This window comes from Crocuta crocuta, unplaced genomic scaffold, assembly GCF_008692635.1.
Source record: "Crocuta crocuta isolate KB4526 unplaced genomic scaffold, BGI_CrCroc_1.0 scaffold282, whole genome shotgun sequence".
In the NCBI taxonomy this organism is placed as follows: domain Eukaryota; kingdom Metazoa; phylum Chordata; class Mammalia; order Carnivora; family Hyaenidae; genus Crocuta; species Crocuta crocuta.
In genome coordinates, this window is record NW_027529174.1 from 2,757,035 (window position 1) to 2,769,795 (window position 12,761).

Consider the following 12,761-nt stretch of genomic DNA (forward strand, 5'->3'; position numbering starts at 1 on the left):
GGCTTCAGCTGGGGACCCGCTAGGCCTTGTGACCCACTTTATTCCTGTCACAACTCGGGCACGTTTGGAGCGGCGCCCAATGGGGCGCCGGGGCGGCCAGCTCCTCCGGGGAACCCCCGCCCTCCCGGCTCCCGGCCCGCGCGCCGNCCTCGCGGCGCGGCGCCAGGTCTTCCTTCTGGCGACTCGCACCTCCCCGCGCCCTGTCACCACCGCAGCTGGCCGTTCTAGATCGCTTTCCGCCCGAGAAGCTGGAGTCTGTGCGTAGCTGGTCCCGGCGCTCTGGCCCCTGGTGTGTAATTTCCAACACGTAGCGCCGCAGAGCTTATATTCTTGAGTGTTTTCGCTGGTGTGGAAGTCCTGTTGATGGTAATAGTGAGCAGGATCCAGTAAGCTAAACGCCTCGGCCTCTGACCTGGCGGATGGAAGATCGAATCAGGTGGTTGTTTCTTGCTATTAGGATGCCAGACTATATAGGACTTCAAGGCTTACTAGCCTTGAAAACATTGATTTTTTTTTTTTACAGTGAAAGAAAAGCACAAGAAGAAAGTTTTACCGTCATTGTTGATATGATTATTATGCTGATCCCCCAGATCAAAAACAAGGTAATTTCACTTGAAGATTGCGTTCTAATTTGTAGCTTTATTTTTAGCGATAAGAATTGTGGAGTGTTTGCCCCTTCACCTGCTTCAAAAACAGCCGTTTTAAAAAGGATATAACTTAGCTAATGAATTGGTTTCTTGAAAGTTATCCCTTGGGACTACCTCAAATCTGGTTTAAAATCATGTTTGGGAAAGGAAACTAACTCAGGTATTACATAGTTGAATGAACAGAGTGTCATTAAAGGTTAGCCAGAAGAAGACAGGTGAGAGCTGTGGTAGCACTAGCCATTAATCAGGGGTGCCTGGGTGGTTAAGTCGGTTGAGGTTCCTACTTCGGCTCAGGTCACGATCTCACGATTCTTGAGGTCGAGCCCCACAGCGGGTTCTGTACTGACAGCTCTGGAGCCTGCTTCCAATTATGTGTCTCCCTCTCTCTCTACCCCACCCGTGCTCACGCTCTCTCTCTCTCTCTCTCTCAAGAATAAACATTAAAAAACATTAAAAAAAAAAAAACCTAGTCATGATCAGTTATGAGAAAAAGAACGAGGAAGCTTTTTGTGCACTGGCATGGAAAGATCTCCAAAATATGTTATAGAGTGGAAAAAAAGTCCTCCCTCGAAAAGGTGTAGGACAGTGTGAATAATGTGCTACTTTATGTGTTAAGATGTGGGGAAGGAATAAGAATATAAACTGTTTGCTCTTCCATTATAGAGAAACTGGGAAGGTCCTGGAGAAGGAATAAGGGGGTGGGGGAGGCGCAGAAAAAAGGTGAGAAATGAGAGGTACACGGAATATATCCTTGTATTTAAAACTCTTGGTGACTTTGTTGTAGATTCATAAACTAGATTCAACCAAAATTCTCTTCTCAGAATAATTTACTATGTGGGTTTTGTCTGTCTGCCTGTTTCTGTTCCATTACTTGTGGTTTTGGCCATTTTCTGTGTGATTTCCCTTCATATTTCATAGAAAAATGAACTAACATTGAAAGAAAATTAAGGATAAGTTTGGCTCTACTTTAATTTTTAAGGTGCTCAAGTCACTAACTTGTAAAGATGTTTAGTTATATTTTGCTTAGCTAAAATAGAGAATGGTACTATTTACATTGGGCATTATGCTGTTTTCAGAGTGCAGTTTTGTTCTCCCTCTTTTTTCAGGAATCATAGTTGTATAAAATTTCACTTTTTTTCAACCCCAAAGTTATGATAATTGGAGAATATGAACACCCCATTAGAATGATAATAGAGTTGATTGCCCAGGTAGTTTGCTTTTCAGACTGGGAAACTTTTTTCTCTTAAGGAAATCAGACACGAACCTCAGTGTCTAAAATTTGTATATATAGTTCTTATGAAAAATTAAACTTGAGAGGCAGCATTGTATTAGTAAAAACTTTTTATGGTTTATGGATTGCTGTAAAAATTAAGATTTTTTTTTTTTAGCTTTGCCAACCTATCATATTTAATTAGGTTAAAATTGAAAAAGGGCTTTGTTAGAGTGGATATAATTTTGAGGGGAGGGTTCTGAAACTCCCTCTGGTGGCTAATAGTGTGTAATCAAAGTAGTGAACGTTGAGTAGTGGGTGATAGTTGCTGTGGGCATTTTTGTTACCAGTATTCCTTTTTATTTTGTAGGATAGGATAATTGTATTCTTTTGATTTGTAGGTATCTAGTAGCCAGACTTCTGCAAAATGGCATTTATTTTTCTTTTGAATTCCATGTGGGTCTATTAATCCTTTTTGAAAAAACAGAATCACATTTCAAAATTTAATTTTGGTTTTAAAATTATAGAAGTAAATTGATGCTCATAAAAGATGAAAACAATCAATATGTATATAAGTGGAAACTTCCTTTGCACACTTTTAGATTTATTTCCCATCCCTCCCCAGAGATAATTGCTGTTAACACTGTTGTATAACATTCTTGGTGTTTTTCTGTGAATTTACAAACATAGACCTTTTAATATTGAAAATTGTAGCCCTTTACAGTGGGCTCTGTTACTACCCACAGGACAGGGAAATGACTTGGAGTATGTCGTAAAGTTTAACATGATATACCCCTTAGAACATACTCCTCTTTTCACTTGTGAGGGGTCAGTCAGCTTGGAGTGCATTTGCAGTAAGGTCCTGCTGGTGTGAATTTTATCTGGTGTAGATTGTATTCATCTGAAAGAGTTGGGTTCCCTGGGTTTCATAGGATTCTTTAGAGTCTACATTCTAGGGTTTTCTTTGGGTTTTGACCAGATCAGTAGCTCACAGGTTAAACTTTGATTTTATTCTCCTATTCCTGCAGACAGGAAACTCCCTAGGTTACATGAACCCTTCCAGGTTCTCTGAAGTGAAGATAGGTAAACTCCGTCCTTACCTAAAGGACACTGGAATCTAGCCTGCGAAGGGGAAAGGAGAAGTGGTCTTTTAGTCTGGTTTGTACTTACCTAACAGACAAGGAGTATGCAGACTTCCACCCACCTCCTGTCTCCTGCAAGAGAACATTGCCTTTCTAATAATTCTTTTCAGGTGATAGAGTGTGCAGAAAGTTAGTCAAGACTTTTATTATTTAGACTTTACTAAGCTATGTGAGATACATAGAAAGATGCAGTACATTGACCTTGCCCCCTGTGGGTCTGATGTCTAGTATAGTTAAAAGAGCACGTACATAAGGATTATGACACAAGGTAGAAATGATCGATTCCAGAAGAAAAATATACATAAGGTTCAAAAGGGTGAGACTGTTTCCAGCCTTTTGTTTTTGTAGGTAAGGGGTTTGGAAGGAGAGTTTATATCTCATCCTTTTAAATAATTCAGAAAGGATAAGACTGAGAAAGCTCAAATCTTAAGCTTTTAAAGAGTAAGGAAGTAAGGAATTAAGCTGCATTGTTGTATCAGGCATTTATAAGACTAATTGATAGTTGCTTTTTTGTTTTTACACTAGTCTATAGGAAAGAGTCATTTGATGTTTAATTTGATAATTATAGCCTCTGTTAGATTTCAGGGTTGCTAGAAATACTAGGAAATTTAATTCTGTCAGCTAATGATTATCTACCATCTACTATGTCAGGCAGTGTGAGTATTAAAAGTAAATTGTTTCTTATCTTACTTCCTTTCCTGAAAGCACATATTTAATATACCCTCTCCCCCACAGTTTTACTCCTAGTGCTGTGTCAAATAAAATATTTGCTGCAAATATTTTAAATTGTGAAAGCAAACAACATTGTGAAAAATCAGAGTTCCACATTACAGAAATATTACCTTTCATTGTTTGTATCTATTTCCTTCCAGTTCTTTGCAGATGTGTAAAGTAAATTTTTTATGTGTAGTTTCTTTTAGGCCTTATACCAGTAAAGATTGCATTGTCTTTTTTACCAAGCCTAAAATTTTGGATGGAATTGTAAGAATTCCTTCTAGAATAAAGTGGCAGAGCAATTTAATTCTTACTAATTGACTGTAATTGACTGTAATTATTATAATGACATTTATATTTATAGGTTGCTTTACAACCATCTATTTGTTAGTCATTTTTATAGCTCTGTTAGCAACTTTTGTGAATTAGATGGATAGGAGATTCCAGTTTTTCTCTGTAGTTTTGGTTATGCAAATATTAAATTACCTAAATTCGTCCTTATAAGTATATTGTCAGCTCTTGAGTTGTTAATATATTTTAGGTGTGTATTTCACAAAGATGTGATTCTGCTTATTAAGTCTTAGAAGTCTACAGAAAGAAATCACTTGTAAAAATTAAATTTTTATGAATTGTTTTTTTTTAATGTTTTATTTATTTCTAGGAGGGAGAGAGAGAGAGAGAGACAGCGTGAGCAGGGGAGGGTCAGAGAGAGAGGGAGTCACAGACTGAAACAGGCTCCAGGCTCTGAGCTGGCAGTCAGCACAGAGCCCGACACGGGGCTCGAACGCACGAACCGCGGGATCATGACCTAAGCGAAAGTCGGACGCCCAACCAACTAAGCCACCCAGGCGCCCCGTTTATGAATTGTTTTTGACGTACGGTATACTACTTAGGATGTGACTTTGTTTTTCAGAAATATTTTAATTTTTACATTTACATGGTCAAATAGTAAAATAGAAATTCCCATATTATTCAAAGAGTTCATGTTTAGTCAGGTACTTAAGTTTTTAATTCTCACTCAGAATAGTGGAAAACGAAAATACAGGTTGGTTCACCTTAAGAGGTTTCGTATTTCAAAACAAAACCAGCCACTGATGGGGTTTTATTAGTAAGGGTTAAACCATATGCCTAGTTAAGAATTTATTATTTGTATTAAAACATGAATTAAATGTAAATGGCTGCCTTTGTCTCTTTTTAAATCTCTTTCCCCCAGTTATGAAAATAGCATATCCCTAACATAGAAAATTTGGGAAACACAAAAAAGTGTGAACTAAAATTTTAAAATATCACTGAAAATCCCACTACAAAGAGGTGCTATTGTTAACCTTCTGGAGTATCTTCTTCCTTCATTTTTTAAAAATTTTTATTTCTGAGAGAGAGAGAGACGGCGCAAGCAGGGGAGGGTCAGAGAAAGAGGCAGACACAGTATCTGAAGCAGGCTCCAGGCTCTGAGCTAGCTGTCAGCACGAGCCCGACACAGGCCTCGAAGCCACGAACCATTGAGATCATGACCTGAGCCGAAGTCGGACGCTTAACTGACAGAGCCACCCAGGCACCCTTGTTCTTGAATAAGCCTTCTAAGTAGGGTAGGGATCTATGAAGCAGTCAATACAGTCAGTTAAAATGAAGTTCACCAGGGGCACCTGCATGGATCAGATGGTTGAGTGACCGACTTTGGCTCAGGTCATTATCTCAGGGTTTGTAAGTTTGAGCCCTACATTGGGCTCGCTGCTGTCAGCCTGTCAATGCAGAGCCCACTTGAGATCCTCTGTCCCCTTCTCTCTGTCCCTCTCCGACTTGTGCTCTCTCAAAAATAAACAAACATTAAAAAATAAATAAAATGAAGTTCAACAGAAAGGTTTTTTGATTGCTCCAAAACCCTTCCTTAAAAGGAAAATCTGAATACCAAGAAAGAATCCTTTACCACCCAAAAAATTGACATTAGCTTTATATAGGATTTCTGTGACATTTTATTCTACTTCTAGGTATCTGTATCTTCCAGTTTAAGTTGAGAAAAACTAAGTTAAACTACTTTCAGGAGAAAATAGATAAAATCTTACAGTTTAATGCAGTAGTTTTTAGTGTGCCTTCTGGTGTCTATTTTTGGAATTTTCTCGGATTTTTATGAATATACTTTTAATAGGGACTGCCTTTTAGTTTTTGTCATGAAGCTAGGAAGTTTTTTGATATTATTTCCTTTATTCTCAGTGACATTATCAGATGGTTAAAATATCTGATTTATTCTAAATAAAGCTTATTTGTTGCCTGAAACTTAATAACAGCATACTGTAACAAGGTCTTAATTACTTATATTGATAGAATGATGTAGTGATTAAGAACACAGGCTCTAGAACTAGCCTGCTTGGCATTCAAATCCTGGCTTTACTGCTAGATGGTTGTATAATCTTGGATACATGTTACCTCAATTTCTCCTCTGTAAAAGGAAGATTATACTAGTTTATAATATGTGAGGATTAAATGAGACAGCACATGCAAATTACTTAGAACAAAGAGTATGACAAAGTTAAGTGGCCAATAAATGTTAACAGTTATTCTTGTTTTTTTCAAAATGTATATCAGACATGGTTCTTTCTTTCTTTCTTTCTTTTTTTTTTTTTTTTTGGCTTCCAATTTAAATGTATTTAAATAAGTTGCTTAGAGTTTTGTTTTTATATAGAGAGTTTGGGAGTACTTGATCTTTTTATGTGACTTAGAATAATGAAACAGATACTAGAGCATGCTTCCAAGATTCATGGTACTGTATATTTCTTCAAAGTCCTTTGGCAAGTTTTGGTTCATGAAACTGATGACTAGCTTTTTTTAAATGTTGAAACCTAAAGCTTAGTTGAGATAATATTAGAAAAAGTTATTTTAAGATTAACTTGGCCACTATATAAAAATGGCTACTGGGATTGTGATTATATTGAATCTACTGATATTTAAAGTTTTTTTAATGTTTTATTTCTGAGAGAGGGAGAGAGGGAGACAGCATGAGCAGGGGAGGGTGAGAGAGAGAGGAAGATACAGAATCCGAAACAGGCTCCAGGCTCTGAGCTGGCTGTCAGCACAGAGCCCAACGCGGGGCTCAAACCCAGGAACCATGAGATCATGACCTGAGCTGAAGTCGGACGCTCAACTGACAGCTACCCAGGCGCCCCGAATCTACTGATCATTTTAGAGAGAACTGACATCTTAATACTGAGTCTTTGATCCACAAACACAGTATAACCTCTCCATTCATTTAGGCCTGTATTTCTCTCAGCATTGCTTTTATAGTTTTTTAGATATACTTTTAGTAGTGGATTTTATCCTGTTTATTGAGCAAGTACTTGTTGAGCCTCTGCTGCATGCCAGGTACTATTCTAGTTCCTGGTGTTATAGTAGTGAACAAAGTAGGCAAAAAACCTGCCCTTGGGCAGCTTATATTCCAACTGGAGGAAGCCAGATGAGAAAGTAGTAAATATGTTAGATGGTCATTAGTACTATTGGAGTAAAACAAATCAGGCTGTAGGGGTTGTAGTATATGAATATGAGGGGGTAGGGCAGGGTTTACAGTTCTAAATTGGGTAAACAGAAGTTTCACTGATAAGTCAGTATTTGAGCAGACCTTAGTCTGCTACATACATGAATAATAAACAACTAAGAATTTAAGAAAGAAAAGGGAAAAGAATGTGGGAGCTTGAGTAAGTATGTTAAGTATGCTAATTGCCTCTTGTGTGATAGCTGGGAGTCAATAGCATTTAAAATTAGTAAGTGTAGTAATAGAAGTATACCTAATAGCAGAAAGGTAAACAGTTAAGAAAGGTAATGTGTTTTGTTGAAATCTAGTGATGACAAAGGGAGGAGGAAAAATAAACACATTGTATCATAGCTTGTAGTAGAGATCTAATAGGTTACATGAAGAAATAGAGGACTTGGGTGTTTGGGTGGCTCAGTCAGTTAAGCATCCCCTGATTTCGGCTCAAGTCATGATCTAATGGTTTATGAGTTCAAGCCCCATATCAAGCTCTACATTGGCAGTGTGGAGCCTGCTTGGGATTCTCTCCCTCTTTCTCCACCCTTCCCCTTCTCATAAAAAGAAAAGAAATAGAGGAATAAGTACATTATATGGGGATATGATTGTAAAGATGTCCACTAGAACAATAACAAAAACCTTAGTAAAAGTAACAGAACTATCTGTAAGCTATAAAGAGAGGATGGAGGGGCGCCTGTGTAGCTCAGTCGGTTAAGCCTCCGACTTCGGCTCAGGTCATGATCTCATGTTTGTTGGTTCGAGCCCCGTGTCGGGCTCTGTGCTGACAGCTAGTTCAGAGCCTGGAGCCTGCTTCGGATTCTGTGTCTCCCTGTCTCTCTGCCCCTCCCCCTCTCATGCTCTCTTTCTCTGTCTCACAAATAAATAAAAATTTAAAAAAGCGGGGCGCCTGGGTGGCTTAGTCGGTTAAGCGTCCGACTTTCGCTTAGGTCATGATCTCGCGGTTCGTGGGTTCGAGCCCCGCGTCGGGCTCTGTGCTGACTGCCAGCTCAGAGCCTGGAGCCTGTTTCAGTCTGTGACTCCCTCTCTCTCTGACCCTCCCCTGCTCACGCTGTCTCTCTCTCTCTCTCCTAGAAATAAATAAAAACATTAAAAAAAAAATTTAAAAAAGAGAGAGGATGGAATTAAGCAACATGAAGATGAGTATTCTGTGAAGTTTGTTTTATAATGAAGTACCAAGTATCTGTTCAAAAATAAGAATATTCAAAAGACAAACATACAAGACATTTATTCACAAAATCCATGCTAGTAGAAGACATTAATGGATCTCTTAGACCATAGTTTATCATGTGAACAAAATCTTAAGGCTATAGAACATCTAAATACCCCAATTAATAAGCAAAATTTGATGGATTACTGAATTCTACCTTGGAAATAGAGACCTTAACTTCTTTTCAAGCACCTATAGGATATATACAAAAATTGATTATATTACTAGATTATAAAGAAAACTTTAGCGGTGCCTGAGTGACTCAGTTGGGTAAGCATCTAACTCTTGATTTCCATGCAGGTCATGATCTCACAGTCTGTGAATTGGAGCCCTCTGTCAGACTCTGCGCTGACAGTGTGGAACTTGCTTGGGATTCTCTTTTTCCCTCTCTGTCTGCCCCTCCCCTGTGTGCATGTGCCTGTTCTCTCTCTCAAAGTAAATACAAACTTTAAAAAATGACTAGCATGTTTAAAAAAAACACACTGGAAGATAGGAATAATGAGCTGTCCATCTAATATGGTAGTTACTAGTTACATCCGGCTATTTAAATACAATTAAATACAATTTTTTAGAAGCTTATTTATTTATTTAGAGAGAGTGTGCGTAAGTGGGAGGAAGGGCAGAGAGAGAGACAGCAAGTGGGAGAATCCCAAGGAGGGTCCACACTGTCAGTTCAGTGGGGCTAGAACGTAGGAACCGTGACATCATGACCTAAGCTTCAAGTCAAGAGTCAATGCTTAACCAACCAAGCCACCCAGGCATCCCTTAAATAAAATTTAAATTCAGTTCTTAGTCTGACATGCCATGTACAGATACTCAGTAGAATTGATTGCCTTTGGAATGAGGAGGAAAAAAAATGCAGATTGAAGATAATATAAGTGAACTAAATCCTCTTTCATAACAAAAGAGTCAATAGACAATTTGCTAATCAAGAAATAAAGACAAGAGCATGTTATCTATAATTATGGAGATAAATATAAAATAAGTTAAATATAAAATAGATGAAAGTGATAGTTTCTAGGGAGTAGGACTTCAGGTAGGGACAGTTGGGCATGCTGCCTTTCCATTATGCTGCCTTTCTGTACTATTTTTTCAAAATCACGTATATGATTTTTAAAGAAACTGGTAGGATAGGGGTGCCTGGTTGGTTCAGCGGTTAAGTATCCAGCTTCAGCTCAGATTATGATCTCAAGGTTCGTGAGTTCGAACCTGCATCGTGCTCTCTGCTGTCAGTGCAGAGCCTGCTTTGGATCCTTTGTCCCCCTTTCTTACTGCCCCTCCCATGCTCGCTTTTGCTTTCTCAAAAATAAACATTGAAACACTGAAAAAAAAAACCCTGTTAGGATAAATAAAATAAAAGCAGCCTAGAAACTGTCTTGTCAATAGTTTCTTATCCAATAGATTATAAGTGAGCTTTCATTCTTTTGTGTAAAGTGGAAAACACTCTAGTTCTCTTAAGATTTGATTGCAGTTAATATATACTGAAAGTATAATTTTTTTCAGGCACCGATTGTCTAGTTCTCTGCTTACGAGGATAGCAAGTAGTTCTCTGTGATAGTCATATACTCTTTATCTTTAATTGACAAAAATACTTAATTTTGATTTCAGTAGTTAATAAAAGATTGGGAGGATCTTAAGATTTTAAATAAATACCTTTCCAGGGCGCCTGGGTGGCTCAGTAGGTTAAGCATTTGACTTCAGCTCAGATCATGATTTCATGGTTTGTGAGTTCAAGCCCTGCATCCAGCTCTCTGCTGTCAGCATAGAGCCTGCTTCAGATCCTCTGTCCCCCTCTTTATCTGTCCCTTGCCTGCTTGCGTGTGCTCTCTCTCTCAAAAATAAGGAAACATAAAAAAAAATAAATACATTTCAAACCACAAAAGCACTACTTAAATGAGTCAGGAAATAAAAACTAAAACATGTACTCATAGCCTCTAAAGATTTATGATATATTTCAAAGACATTATTTTCTTTTGGAATTTCTAAGGAATATTTTAAGTAATAGTAAGGAGTGACATCTTTAATGAGGATATAGGACAAATAATTACACAATTTTTACTACTATAATTAAGGTACTGGTTATTATTTAAGATACCACTTTGTACTGCATAATTTATTCACAACTGCTTTAGTTACTGTATTTTTTCAAAATATATTATTACATCTTTTTATGAAATCACTATGGGAGAGGAAATATAGGTAAGGGTTAGAGTGAAAGATAAAAGAAGTTTTGCTTTATAGTATGAAAATATTACTTGAAAGCACATAGGCAGACTAGTAGACAGTGTCATTTGTTGAATGGGTATAGTAGTAGTTTCCCAGGTAGACTCTCTAAGCCAGGTTTTACAGATTGACCCTCTGCAGTTGTCAGTATATTGTAATTTGACAATTCAAGTAAGCTTTACATGTGAAGAAAACAAACATACAGGGATTAAATATAAACATTTAGCTTAGAGGAATAACATTACACAGCACATTATCAAAAAGAAATTCAAAGAAATAGAGACCATTAAAATACAGAGAAATCCTACAGTTGAAGAATACAATGATTGGACTGAAGATTTCAGTGGTTTCAATAGCAGACTAAACCAAACTGAAGAAAGAATTAGAAGACAGCTGGTCATTTGATATGTAATCAGCAGAGCAAAAAGTAAAGGAAAATGATGGGGTGCCTGGGAGGCTCAAACAGTTAAGCGTCCGACTTCGGCTCAGGTCATGATCTCGCAGCCTGTGAGTTCGAGCCCCACGTCGGGTTCTGTGCTGACAGCTCAGAGCCTGGAGCCTGCTTTGGATTCTCTGTCTGTCTCTCTGCTCCTCCCTTGCTCTTTTCAAGGATAAACAAACATTAAAAAAAAAAAAGTAAAAGGAGAATGAAAAAGAGCAAAGAAAGCCTGTGGAATGATGAGGTACTATTAAACTATGCAATACTGGAGTGCCTGGGTGGCTCAGTCGGTTGAGCGTCCGACTTTGGCTCAGGTCGTGATCTCACAGTTTGTGGGTTCAAGCCCCGCATCGGGCTCTGTGCTGACAGCTAGCTCAGAGCCTGGAGCCTGCTTCAGATTCTGTGTCTCCCTCTGTCTCTGCCCCTCCCCTGCTCTCTCTCTCTCCTCTCTCTCTCTCTCTCTCTCAGAAATAAATAAAAAAACATTAAAAAAATAAACTATGCATTATTGAAGTCCCAGAGGAAGAGAGGGAGAAAGGAGCAGAATGCTAATTTTTAAAGAAATAATGGCTAAGAACTTCCCAAATCTAGGGAGAGGTTTGGTCATCTAAGTTCATGATGCTAATAGATCACCCCAAAATTTCAAACCAAAATCATATTCTCTAAGACATTATAATGAAACTGTCTAAAGTCAAACATGAAAGTTTGGAAGCCTCAAGAGGAAAAAAAAAAAAAATCCCATATAAAGGAATCCCCGTAAGGCTATCATCACATTTCTCAGCGGAAACTTTGCAGATTGGGAGAATGTGGGAAAATACATCCAAGGTGCTCAAAGGAAAAAAACTGCCAACTGAGTTAAACCTTATCCCGCAAAATTATTTTTCAGGGTGAAAGAGAAGTAAAGACTTTCCCAAACAGACAAAAGTTGAAAGAGTTTATCACCACTAAACCTGACTTACAAGAAATACTGAGAGGAGGGGCACCTGGGTGGCTCAGTCGGTTGAGTGTCCCGCAGCTGACAGCCAGCTCAGAGCCTAGAGCCTGCTTCGGATTCTGTCTCCCTCTCTGTGACCCTCCCCTGCTCACGCTGTCTCTCTCTCAGAAATAAATAAAACATTAAAAAAAAAGAATACTGAGAGGAATTCAAGCTGAAATGAAAAGATGCTACTTAGTAACATAAAAACATATGAAATTATAGAATATACTGGTAAAGGTACAGTCAAAATTCAGAGCACTCTTAACCATGTAGTGTGGTGTGTGAACCACTTAACTAGTATAAAGGTTTAAAGGACAAAATTATTAAAAACTATAGCTGCAGCAATTTATGTGGATATATAAAAAGTAAATTACAACATCAAAAATAAAGTATGGGAGGGGGCATAAAAGAAAAGAATTTTTGTATGTGATTGAAGTTGTTAGTTTAATACAGACTCTTATGCCCATAAGATGTTTTGTGTAAGCCTCATGGTAACCACAAAGTAAAACCTGCAGTAGATTTAGAGAAGATAAAGAGAGGGGAATCAAAGCATACCTCTGATTAGAAAATCAGTTCACAAAGGAAGCAAAAGAGGAAGAAAGGAATGCGGGGACTACACAAAACAGCCAGAAAATAATAAGATGACATTAGTAAGTTCTTACCTATCA

General features: G+C 38.0%; 1 protein-coding gene across 4 annotated transcripts in view; it reads left to right on the plus strand.

Annotated features, from left to right (window-relative positions):
- Nucleotides 1–12,761, plus strand: part of CLOCK (clock circadian regulator) — a 146,878-nt gene that overhangs the window by 7,390 nt on the left and 126,727 nt on the right. For 3 of the 4 annotated variants that reach the window (XM_077757762.1, XM_077757766.1, XM_077757763.1), the window contains exon 2: nt 524–602. The gene's annotated coding sequence lies outside the window, so the exon portion shown is untranslated. Of the gene's footprint in view, nt 1–394; nt 437–523; nt 603–12,761 lie in introns of those variants that run through there. The other variant, XM_077757765.1, reaches the window with a different exon arrangement.